The sequence below is a fragment of the Panthera tigris genome, chromosome D2, assembly GCF_018350195.1.
Source record: "Panthera tigris isolate Pti1 chromosome D2, P.tigris_Pti1_mat1.1, whole genome shotgun sequence".
Lineage (NCBI taxonomy): Eukaryota > Metazoa > Chordata > Mammalia > Carnivora > Felidae > Panthera > Panthera tigris.
In genome coordinates, this window is record NC_056670.1 from 77,027,375 (window position 1) to 77,040,474 (window position 13,100).

Here is a 13,100-nt window from a genome sequence, read left to right on the forward strand (position 1 = left end):
CAGTGAGCGGGAGAAGAGGGGACTGAGTGTACTCCCTCCTCCTTTCCTGGGAGATGAGCCTCTGGATCACCCTCCCGATTAACATGACATGACAGTGAAGAACTGGCCAGGAGTAACCCGGAGGGGGACATCTGGCCAGCAGGCCTTAATGAACACCGGGCAGAGAGGAGAGAGGCAGGAGAGTTTCGGGTGGGGCAGAGGTGGAGGGACTGAATCCCTCGGTGCATAGAGTGTCCCTCAGGCTGTGGCTGGGTACCAGCTCTCCCGCAAATCAGATGGGAAAACGTGTACGCTCTCGGGTGGGAAACAAAGTTTCTAATAGTTCCGGCACTGAGGAAGACAGCCAGCCACTGGGGGATCCTTCTGGTCAGAGCTGATTTGGTGCCAAGAATGCTGGATGTGGGGTCTGTGTATGTCCAGCCAGGGCCGAGTTAGATCATCCACGATGCATTTATAGCGGCTAGTGTCATAAACATGTCGCTTGGTGTGATTTGGTATTCAGTATATCTCTCGGGGAGATCCTGGCGCTCCTCGTCGGCCAGGCTGCCAAGAGAAGGCAGTAGTTAGTAAAAACTCAACGCCCTCGTTCTCCAGTAGCCCCTGCTATGCTGGCGATTGCGTGAGTCTGTGATGAAACCCTGCCCCCTTTTCTGGGTGCTTCATTTATTAATGCATGTTTATTGAGGGGCCACTATGTGCTAAGCCACAGGCTGGACGCTCGGGATGCAATATTAAAGACTGCAAGCAAGGCCCTGCACGCATGGAGCTTACGGATTTTGGAGAGAGACGGACATCAAACAAGCGAAACAAAGATGAATGTATATTACCTGCTGTGTTAGACGCTTGGAAGGAAAGGATTTGGAGCTAGGCAAGAATCTGACCTGGCTAGCAGAGTCAAGGCCGTTAAGCTGAGGTGAGAAGGAGCCCAGGATGGAAGTCGGGGCGCAGGCGGGGAGGAGAGCAGAGCAGGAGGCAGCCGGGGCCGTCGCTTGGTGTTTAGGAACTGCTTTGTTCCAAGGTGGGAAATGATCAGGAATGTGTCAGGGTAGACCGTCCGAAGAGTCTCCTGCTATAACACAACTCAATCCTGTATATGCCATAATTTGTATGACACTCCTGGGCTCGTGGGAAATAAAGGAAATGTCTACAGGAACGCAAAGGCGAGCCCAGGACTCATGGGAGCTCTTGACACGTGGAAAACTGTCCACCTTGGTTGCAGGTGCAGTCGGGGGGCGGCGGGGGCACAGGGCCTGAGCATCCACAGCCCTGCTACACACATTGTTCGGCTTAAGGCTATCAAGGGCCCATGAGACGCCAGGCTCTGTGAGCAACATAGACAAGATCGCTGCTGTCACAGGCGGATGCCAGCCGACAGTCTTATCAGGGAGAAAGACAACAAACAGGGAATAGATAAATAATTTCAGATGGCGACAATATGAGGAAATTCAAAGGCAGCATATTGTGGGAAGGAGTTACCTACCAGGTGGTGAGCAGTGTGGGTGGGTAACTTTAGCTGGGGTGGTCTGGGAAGCCCCTGCCGAAAAGCTGACATTTCAGTTAAGAGCGGGAGTCCGCCATGTGAATTGGGGGGGAGGGGGGACGCGAGTGTAGAACTTTCCAGATCTAGAGACTTCTCTTTTCCCAAGCGTCTGCCCTAAGTCTAGACACTGATCCAAAAGCTTCTGAGAGAAAACAAAGCCCAGGACTGGGACGTGCCTGCCTTCACTGTCAAGACCTCCAGGCCGGGGTGCCCAAAGCACCCCAAGTATGAGAGGGAAGCGTATGTACAACCCCGAGCCCGTCTCACCTGGACGTGGACAGGAGAGGAATCACCCGCCGTGCGGTTTGGCCAGAGAGCAGAGGGGCTGTTTGTCGTCAGATATACAGCACGAAGCCAGAGAAAGGCACACACACCGTGCATGCTGCTCACCTGGGGTGGGACTGGGGCGCAGAGACAGCGAGAGATTATTAAATCTGTGCTGTTTCAGTGAGGTGTTAATTGTATCATTTCGGGAGAGAAATGTAATAAATATTAATTTTTAATTTGTACGGTGAAACAATGAGTGCAAATTCTCAATCAAAACATGCAAATAAATATTTCCCAGGCTCTCGAGGCCGAAGGCTCTAAATGGTCTAAAAAGGATCATTAGCCTTCGCACCACGGCCGCCTCCCTATTTTTATGGAACAGAACTACAGCCATCTTAGTAACCAGCAGCGGATCGGTGAGACTTCTGCTCCTGGAGAGATTTCCAGCTGGCAAAACGAACAGCTGGTATTAGCCTGGGGACATTTTGGGACACGCTTAAGCACAGTGTCTCATGCCATCTTCCAGGACGCCGCCTCTGTTTGCTTTTCTTTCGTTTTGTTAATGTTGAAGAGGATCTGTAAATAAAGAAATAAAAAGGGCCAGTAAATTCAAAACATTTTTTATTTATTTTTTTCTTTATTTTTTTAAAATTTGTTTTTATTGCTTATTATTTTTGAGAGAGAGAGAGAGAAAGCGAGCAGGGAAGGGGCAGAGAGAGAGGGAGACACAGAATCGGAAGCAGGCTCCAGGCTCTGAGCGCCCAGGACAGAGCCTGACGTGGGGCTCAAACCCACAGACCGTGAGATCATGACCTGGGCCGTAGGCAGCCGCCCAACCGACTGAGCCACCCAGGCGCCCCTCAAAACATTTTTTAAATGTCATGTCATGTCATTGAAATGGTGTCTTAATGTGACCACGCCTGCTATGTATTTGTCATCCCAAAAGTCGAGTCCATGGCCTCAATAATGCTTTAGACCAGTGCTTTCCAAATGTTAGTGTGCATTTGAATCACAGGGGATGGTTATTAAAAACACAGATTCTGGGGGCACCTGGGTGGCTGAGTCGGTTGAGCATCCGACTCTTGATTTTGGCTCAGGTCACGATCCCAGGGTCATGGGATCCGGCCCCTCATCAGGCTCCGTGATGAGCGTAGAGCCTGCCTAAGATTCTCTCTCCCTCTGTCCCTCCCCCACCCACACTCTCGCTCTCTCGTAAATAAATGAATAAATAAAATTAATCTTAAAAATACAGATTCTGATACAGTAGGTTTGGGGAGGGGGCCTCTGATTGGCCACTTCTAATTCCCAGGCGATGCCCGTGCTGCTGTTCAGGGATCGTACTTAGACCCACCAGATGAATGGAGAGGCAGAACAATTTAAACATGTTTACTCACCTCTGAAGGCCAGGGTGAGATACTTTTTGTCAATGAGATATAATTCACCTACTGTAAGATTCACACTTTTAAGGTATACGATCCAATGGTTTTTATTATATTCACAAGAGTTGCACAACCATCACCAGAATGAACTCTAGAACATTTTCATCACCTCGGGGGCAGGGGGGAGGAACCAACCCATACCCACATCCGTTCGGAGTTATTCCCCATTCCCCCGGTGCTCTCGCAGCCCCTAGCAAACACTAGCCTATTCTCTGTTTCCACAGACTTGTCTATTCTGGATGTTTCGTGTAAGTTGAATCATCATCATGTTGTCTTTTGTGTTGGCTTCTTTCATTTAGCACCATGTTTTCAAGGTGTATCCACGTTGAAGCATCATCTGAATAACATCCCCTTGTATGGATATGCTACAGTTTATCCACTGGTGGACATTTGGATGGCTTTCACCTTTTTGCTGTCATTTATGATACCTTGGCATTCTTCAGTCATTCGAATATTCTTATTTTTTTTAAGGTTATTTACTTAGAGAGAGAGACAGAGAGAGCATGAGCAGAGGAGGGGCAGAAGGAGAGGGAGAGCGAGAATCCCAAGCAGGCTCCACACTGTCAGCACAGAGCCCAACACAGGGTACAATCTCATGAACCGTGAGATCATGACCTGAGCTGAAGTCGGACCCTCTGACTGAGCCCCACAGGTACCCCAGTCATGTGAATATTCTGGTGCCACACTCCCTGGTTCATCCAAGAGGAGTTACTGTTGTCCAGCCTAGAGTGCTTTCAGCAGAGTTGAGAGCTGTAGCGGGGCAGGGTGGTGGGGGTCTCAGAAGAGGCCCAGCGAAGCCATTAGCCTTTAGGGGGTTTAGTACAATTTGGTCAGGTGGTCTGAGAGCACACATATCACCATTTAAAAAAATAATTTATTTTGAAATTTCAAATTTATACAAGTTGCGACAAGAAAGACCTTGGGGCGCCTGGGGGGCTTAGTCGATTAAACGTCCGACTTCAGCTCAGGTCACGATCTTACGGTTCGTGAGTTCGAGCCCCGCGCCGGGCTCCGTGCTGACAGCTCAGAGCCTGGAGCCTGCTCCAGTTTCTGGGTCTCCCTCACTCTCTGCCCCTCCCCTACTTGCGCTCCGTCTCTCTCTCAAAAATAAACATTTAAAAATATTTTTAAAAAAGAATACAAAGATCTCCCGTATCCCCAGTCGTTAGTTGTATTTATGCCCCCCCCCGCCCCATGTGGATACTCACTGTTACTATTCTTTATTTGGGGTCAAGTTGTAGACTTGATGCCCCTCTTTCCTCAGCTTGACCCCGCCACCCTGGACTCTTCCCTGCGTAACCACAACACAACCACCCCTATCAGGAAATCAACACTTTACAACACTGGCATCCCGTCATTACACCCCATTCCGACTTCTCCTTTTGTCCCAACGGGGTCCTGACATTTCTGGTCCAAGATGTCATCCAGGATCACACGATGTCTCTCCTTTTCATCTCCTGCAGGAGCAGCTCCTTGGTCTCTTGTTACTTTCACTCTTGACAGCTGTAAAGAATCTCCCTTCTGTAGATTCTCCTCAACTTGGGTCTTCTCAATGTTTCCTCATGTCCAGACCCAGGCCGCGTATCCTTGGCAGGCGTAGCACCAGAACGAAGCGGTGTTCTCGGTGCTTCACCCCAGGGGCACGTGAGGTCTACCTGCCCCACTGGTGATGTGAATCTTGATCACCTGGTCATGCCAGTGTCTGGCAGGTTTCTTCGCCATAAAGGAATCCTTTCTCCCTTTGTAGCCGATAAATATTTTGTGGGGGGATAACCCAGGACTATGGCACTATCTCCTACTTTTGTATGCTGGGATATCATGGCTTGTAGACCCCCTCAAGAAATAGAGATAGGGGCACCTGGGTGGCTCAGTCAGTTAAGCGTGCGATTTCAGTTCAGGTCATGATCTCGCCTTTCACGAGTTCAAGCCCCACTGTCAGCTCGGAGCCTGGAGCCCGCTTCAGATTCTGTGTCTCCCTCTCTCTCTGCCCCTCCTCTGCTTGCATTCTGTCTCTCTCTGCCTCTCAAAAATAAATATTGAAAAAAACAAAAGCACCTTCTCCATGAAATCTGTTCTGGTCATTGAACTTGAAGGTGACCTCTGGAAAAAAAACAACAACAAAGAAACAGAGCTGGAAAATATATGTTCCTATTTACCTACTCACACATGTTAAACACATCCTATTTATCTTTTATCTTTATCTCTAGATAGATACATAGATAAATTTAAAACGTGTTCAAATAAGAAAGGGGGGGAAAAAACCTACACGTTTACACCAACCTCTAATTCCAGTACAGCACCTCTAGGTTTTTTTTTTACCTAGCCTTCTCTTTCCATATTACAAATCCCTTCTCAACTGTGGGAAACCTTGGTCACCATTATCATCAGTAAGCATATTTACTTATTTGCCTCGTCCTTCTGTTTGTAACCAACCTTCACATGCACTGGCTGCATGTTTGGGCCTCCAGCCTTCACATTAGCTATCGTTGCTGATGAATCCCTCTCACCGATATGCTATCTTGTCCCAAAGCAGTCATCTTGGCAATGGCCTTATGGCCACTACTCCTTTCATGTCACTAACACCTGACACATCGCAGCAGCGAATACATTTCTTTCATTGAGGTACCATCTGAGCTCACCGCCAGCAACAATTTTAACAATCGTACTGCCACATTGTACCAGGGACAATTGGTGTGCCACTGGGCGTCAGTGACGGTGTCCTCCTTGCCAGTCAGATAGCAGGTGAAACCACTCCCAAATCCTATCCTACTGTCCATTCTTTTGGACCACCCTGCTTCTGGCACCAGCTCTCACTCTCTGTGACACCCATTGGCCTGCAGGAATTTTGTTAGGGGTGCAGTCATGGAAGGGAAGGAAGCAGGATTGGGCAGAAGGGGAGGCCGAATTGCCCTTCACGCATCTCTCTTCGGCTGAGACCGTCCCCAAAAAGACCACAGCACTTCCAGCAGCTGGGGTAATAAAGAAGTTCTTTTTTTTTCCCCCTAGAGGGGCATCTGGACAGCACAGCACAAGGTCAGCCACAAAATCATCCAGGCTGTTCTGTAACAACCTGTAGGCACTTTGTGCTTTGTCTATAGGTCGATTCTCAAATCTGAAAATCAACGAGCATGTTTTTATTATTGGATTTCTGTGAATAGCATTTCTTGCAGAGCTAGAGGTCAAGAGGATTACCGATTACATTTTCTTTCTTAAACTTTTCTTCCCTCTGTCGTTTCTAGTTGCTTTGAGTGCATCTTTGAAGAAATATACTGTCCACTGTTTCTAACCTCTTCACCCAGTCCACTATCTATTTTTTCTGGAGATCTCTGTTCCAGGACCCCGTCTACACCCTTGATTTGGATGAGCCGTAAGCCCCGTCTTGCTGGACATTTGTCCCCGTGGGGCTTCCCTCTCCTGCTTTCTTCTGCTACATTCTGTGTTTAAAACTTTTCTTAGTTTTGGGGCGCCTGGGTGGCTCGGGGCGGTTGAGCGTCTGACTTCAGCTCAGGTCATGAGCTCATGGTTCGTGAGTTCCAACCCCACATCAGGCTCGCTTCTGTCAGCATGGAGCCCACTTCAGAGCCTCTGTCCCCCTCTCTCTGCCCCTCCCCTGCTTGTCTGCATTCTGTCTCTCTCTCAAAAGTACATAAACATTAGGAAAAATAAAAACACCTTTCTTAGTTTATGCCCTGGTTTTACTGGGGCAAATTTTTTGAATCTGAAAAATGTCTCATTCCACCCTTCCATTTGCTTCATAGTTTGGCTGGATATAGAATTTTGGATGGAAAATATATATATTTTTTTTCATCAGGAATTTAGAGACATTGTTTCTTTGTCTGCTTGAAACGGATTCTGAACCACTCAACACCCGTTCCAGGCACTGGTCTTCGTGCTGGAGATACCATGCAGAAGGAGACAAACTCCCTGCTCTTAGAGAGGAGACAGATAATAAACAAAAGCAAGACCAAAAAATAACATTTTGGTAATGATTAGTGCTATGAAGGATGTAGCCAAGGCTAAGGGTGTAAATGCTGATCGTGACTTATTTTAGATATGCTGGGCAAGGACATCTTCTCTGAGGTGACATTTGAGATGAGACTTGAATCGTGAGAAGGACTGAGTCACGTGAAGATACAGGGAAATTGTATTCTGGTCAGAGGCAACGGCAAAGAGAAGTCTGTGAGGATTCAAGGAGTCTGGCATATTGGAAACTTCAGGAAACTTCAGCACGGGTAGCTGGAGTGTGGTATCCAAGGGAGACAGTTCTGGAAAAATGAGTTTGGTTCTGATTCTCATTATTGATAAGTGACCTGTAATCTGTTTCTAGAAATACTTAAGACTGGTGGTGGATCGGAGATGGCCATGAATTCTTTGAAGCTCCTCCCACTGAGAGAGGGGATTTACGTCTTTCTCCCCTTTAATGTGGGCCCCACGACCATCTGACCAATAGGATACAGGAGTGACACAGGGCCAGTTTCTGGATCCAAGCCTTAAGAGATTGGCAGCTTCCACATTCTGTTTAGCGGAACATTTACTCTTGGAACCTATCCTCTGTACTATGAGGAAGCCCAAGACACACGGAGAGGCCATGTGTAGGTCACGGGCGAGCTACCAGCCAAAGCTTGTGTCACCTGCCAGCCATGTGAGTGAGTCTTTTGGGCGTCCAACCCCCCGAGCCTTCAGATGGCTCCAGTTCTAGCTCTCGTCTGACGACAGTTTCGTGAGAGCCCTCCCTCAACATAAGAACTACTTAGCAGAGCCCAAGAACACGCAGACCCATGAGGGATTTGTAAGATACTGTGCCAGGCACCTACTGGGCCCTTTCTATCTGGAGATTCACCTGCTTCAACTGTGGGAAATAGTCTTACATTCATTCCTTGATAATTTCTTCTTTCCACTTTTTTGTTTCATGTCTGCATCTCCATTAATGAGATGCGGGACCTCATGGATTGATTCTCTAAGCCTGTCATATTTTTTTCCTATTTTAAATCTTTCTTTCATTCTATTTCGGGACATGTTTTTTTGTTTGTTTGTTTGTCTGCCTTCGACCTGCTATAGAATTTTTTTATTTCAGACTATGTGGGAGGTTTGGGTTTTGTTTGATTTTGCTTTCGTCTGGTCGACGGGCATCAGGGGGATCGGACACGGTGAAAACCCAGGCTCTGCTTATACCAACTTTAGTTTTCAAATTTTGAACCCCAGTTCCTTTCCCTCCGTTGTTCCTGGTGTTTCAGAGCCTCTCCTGGGTCTACAGCGCAGACTGGGTCTTGTTCGGGTCGAAGCCCCACCACTATCTCTTACCCCAACTCTAGGCGGTGGCCTGATACGTCCATTACCAGACCTCAGTCCTCTTTCCGATGTCCACAAACATGGAGCAGTCTCTTGACTGATGTTCCGTCCCAGTTCGCCTCATTAGGGTCCCAACAAAAATAAATTCCTTTGCTATCACTTCAATGAATTCTTGAAGGAGAGGAACTCTGCTTCATTAATGAGAATTTCTTTTTCACTGCGTAGGGAGATAATGGGCAGTAAACATTATCTCCTTATTTTCATAAATCCACCTGTTTACTGTCATAACATAACTTTGAATTATTTTCCCCTCGGAATTTCAAAAGAACCAGCAGCTCTAAGCATTGCCTGCAAAATGTTTTGTTCTTCTCGTGTTCTCTGCCATCTGCCAGTCATTTTCAGTAGGGCTGCATTTATTTGAATTTGAATTGGGCAAGATGGGAATGTAGCAGTAAAAATATTAATGAGGGGCGCTTGGGTGGCTCAGTAGGTTAAGCCTCCAACTTCGGCTCGGGTCATGATCTCGAGGTTCATGGGTTCGAGCCCCGCATCTGGCTCTACGCTGACAGCTCAGAGCCCGGAGCCTGCTTGGGATTCGGTGTCTCCTTCTCCCTCTCTGCTCCTCCCCGGCTCGCACTTGGTCTGTCTGTCTGTCTGTCTTTCTCAAAAATGAATGAAAATTAAAAAAAAATATTGATGAGACCTCGCTTTATGAGCAAATTTGAAAAGATTTCAAATCTCGCCAAATTAAAACCATTATTTGCTTTTTGTTAATGAATTAGTGTCTTGGTGGAGAAGCCTTTCAAAGCTGACGGGTCAAACGGACGATAGAAGCTGCACTGGCAATGTCGCCACACGGTGGCGCCACGTCAGCCGGCGAGCAGTTGTCTGCGGTTTGTCCTGGGATTGTGGGAGCCACCCTCCACCCTGTTCCTAGGCACCGGGACTTTGACTAGTGATTTCAGTGTAATAAAAAAAAATTAAAAAAACAAACAAAACTTTTTTACATCTCAAAGCATTTTCAACCAGGCGTTCTGCGTTGGTACTCAGGCAAGGACTAAAAAATGCTCCTGGTTTAATAAAGTGGGAACAGAAGGTAGGCGTAGAAGAAAGCCCTGAACACAGCCCGCCCCCCCCCCCCCCCAACCCGGGACATGCCAGGAGGTCACCTACAGAAGGCGCCCTGCACAGGGTAAGAAAATAAAAGCCGGCCCTAAGAAGTGAAGGTAGATACAGGCCCTCTGGAAGTATCCCCTTTTCCTTGATGCTTATTCTCAGGGGGAATTTGCCTTCCACGATCTGAGCATTGAATTACACAAGAACTTCAGAAAAATCTTACAAGATGTGATCACCGTGAACGACTCTGTTCCTGAATAAAGGCTTTCTGTTTTCAGAGGCTTTTATGTACATCGTCTTGCTTAGGACACGCTGGGCCCACGGAGAGGGGGTGCTGTGGGGCTGTTTTACACACGATGAGGCACCTGGGCACCTGCTCTAAGTCATGGCTACAGAGGAGATGATGCATCGGGGCCAGACGTCCAGCCCTCAGACTCCTCGATTGGAACTCACAGATGGGTCCTGCGTAAGCCAGGATTTTTGTTATTTCAAAACTCTGTCTTCTTAGGGAATTTCAACCTAATCAAAGATGTTAAATATGTAAAAAAAAAAAAAAAAAGTGCGTGTGTGTGTGTGTGTGTGTGTGCGCGCGCGCGCCCGCGTTATGGTTAATTGAATTCATTGCCCTGAATCGCAATTTTGAAAATTAAGTATTTCTAATGGAAATGAGATTACTTTAAAATTTTTCTTTGACAAACGACTATACACATGAGGTCACATTCCTAGAATAGGAAAAGAAATAGGTGAGGAGACAATCTTCCCCCTTTCCCTGTCCCCCGGTTTCTGCCCCTTCCTGGCGGCAACTGCTCCCCCCTTCACTAGTCGCTTGTGTGAATTTTTAGAGTCACTCATTTATTTATTATAAGCGTGTGTTATGATTCTTTCAGAGCATAGAATTCACACACCACACATAATATAGGATGTATGCATACACGTATACCTTGTTTTATACAAATGATAGCATATTACACATACTGTCCCGTACCTTACTTTTTTCTCCCACTTACCTACGTAACTTGGGGAGTTCTCAGGGTCGGTACATAAAGACCTCCACACTCTTTCTGATGGTTGCTTTGTTTTCGTTGTATGGTTGTGCATGTGACCCACGAAATACTGACGGAATTTTAGGTAGCTTTGCCATTTAGAACTGGCCTAAGAGCGATTGTTCATTCTCCCTGTCTCAAGGGAGCACAGTGACATTTCCAAAAAGGACAACTTGATCTTATGAGGTCTGTGGGAGCTGAACCGGAAGCACTTCTCATTTTATAGGGGTTTTTTTTTTTGGTGTGTTTTGTTTTTATTATTATTAAGGCTGCTGTGTCTTGAAAAGTGGCTGGTCCTAGCCAAAATATAGAACGGCCCCCAAGTAAATGAAATTGCAACCCAAGGCAGTGGAGACTGGATTCGGATCCCAAATCAACTCAGAGTGAGGAGAACAGAGTTGCAGGCTCTCGATACCTGCAACCGCCCTGGCCCCTGTTATCCTCCCTCAGGGCTGCAGAGCCTTCTGGAAAGCTGCCGCCTGGCCTGGGTCAGATTGCTTACACGCCGCTGCTTCCCAGGCCAGCGTTCCCAACCTTAAGCCAATGCACATTTATAGAACACTTCCATGTGATTCTGGGGGAAGACAGACCACGGGGGGAGGGCAGTGCTGAGAAGTCCTGACATCAGGAAAAGCGGGCCTTTTCCCGGCTCTCTGCTCCTCATGCTGAGAGGATACTGGGTAAGTCTCAGCCTGACGGCTTTATTCCTTTGAACGGACGTGTGGCTTTAAACTGGTTTGGCTACTGAGATTAGAGGGATAAATGCATTTCTTTCTTTTCTTTCCTTATAAAGGGAAACTAAAGGCACATTTGTGCTTCTTATTTCCACGCCCTTCACCCCCTTGTCCCCGAAGCTGCATGAACTGTATTTTTTCTTTCCCGTAAATTACTGTTTCCTTTTGGTAGGATAAGTCCCCATTGATCTGGACCTTGGTCTCCTCGTTCATAAAATAAGGCTTTGGCTGGATGAAATTTCATTCTTCTGGCCTCTGTTATGATTCTGCCCCTTGCAAATTGGATTTTCAAGTATTTACGGTTCTGTGGAATGACGATTTAAGAGGCCCCTGAGGCTCCGACACACCACGACTTTATGGGGGGAAAAGTTATTTCAAAACTCTTGACGGTGTTGACTCAGTCACGTCTGCCAGTGTTTCTCTGGACCCACACAAGTACCTTTTCAGGCCGGTTTCGATGCTGTGGCTGCCAACTCGGAGTTGCATGTGATTTCAACAAAAATCGTGTGTTTCCGAGCCTGACTTGGTGTCGGTTATAACTGGATCATCAGGCCACACTCAAGTTACGCAGAATGCTGAGCCTTATTCGAAAATCCTACAGTTTAGTAAAACACAGTGGAGCGTGAGCGTGTACGTGCGCATGTGGGTCCTATTTCATAGCACGTTCCACGAAACAGGAACGCACAGACTTCCACCCCTTATCCCACGCACACCGCGTACGCACTGGTGTGGACTGTCCTCATGTGCGTGTGTAGAGGGGGCAAAGCCCCTCCGGTTTTAGCTGCTGCTTCCAAATCGGCACACTGTCCTTCCCAGCGAATGCCCGTTGGCGACTTCGGGATTGTCCTGCTCTGGGGTCCCGCTGGCAGTGTCCCGTTGCTTCCCTCCACGTCCTCCTGCACGGACATCAACACCAGGTGGGTCTCGTGGCCGTTGGGGGTTGATGTCCAGGAAAAGCCTTATGCTCCAGTTTTGTTTTCGAAGCCCCTGGGTTTGGGGTTTCCTAGCTTGGTGCTCTGTTTGCACGGGGAGATGTGGGAAGAGCTGAAATCCCTGCTGCCTCCATCTTCCTAGGATGCCACGGGTCAGTTTTGTCATCACGACCTGGAGACCCGCTTGCTTCTGCAGTAGCTCTAATGGGTAGTGATGAGGGTCCGACGCAGAAGCAAAGGGAATGGGGAGGAAGGGGACCGTGAATGACACACTGGGAAGGAAGAACCCAGAGTTCTTGGTGAATGTGCATTGGAGAGACAAGAGGAATGAAATCGAGGGAAAATTAAAACACAGTCTATCACGCATTCGTCCCCTGGGCTCTTTCCGCAAACACTCAAGTGACCCCCGTGTACCAGGTGCTGGGAATGAGGATATAGTTGTAAGCTACACTCGCACAACCACAGCACCTGGGCTGGAGGGGGTGGGGCGGATCCCAAGGAGCAATCATGGTGCAGAATTGTTTCAAGAGGTTAAGTGACAGTGAGTCATCTAAGAAGAAACTGCCACCAGAGTTAAAAACGCAGTGGGTGCGGGAGGAAGTGAGCTCTGGTGGCCTGGATTTGGAGCCTTCCGCCTGGACTCGGCAGGGGAGGCTATGGAAACCAGTGGAATCTTCCGTGGACCCCAGGCTTTAAGACCAAATCGTGGATCTTATTTTTTTCTTAATGTTTATTTAATT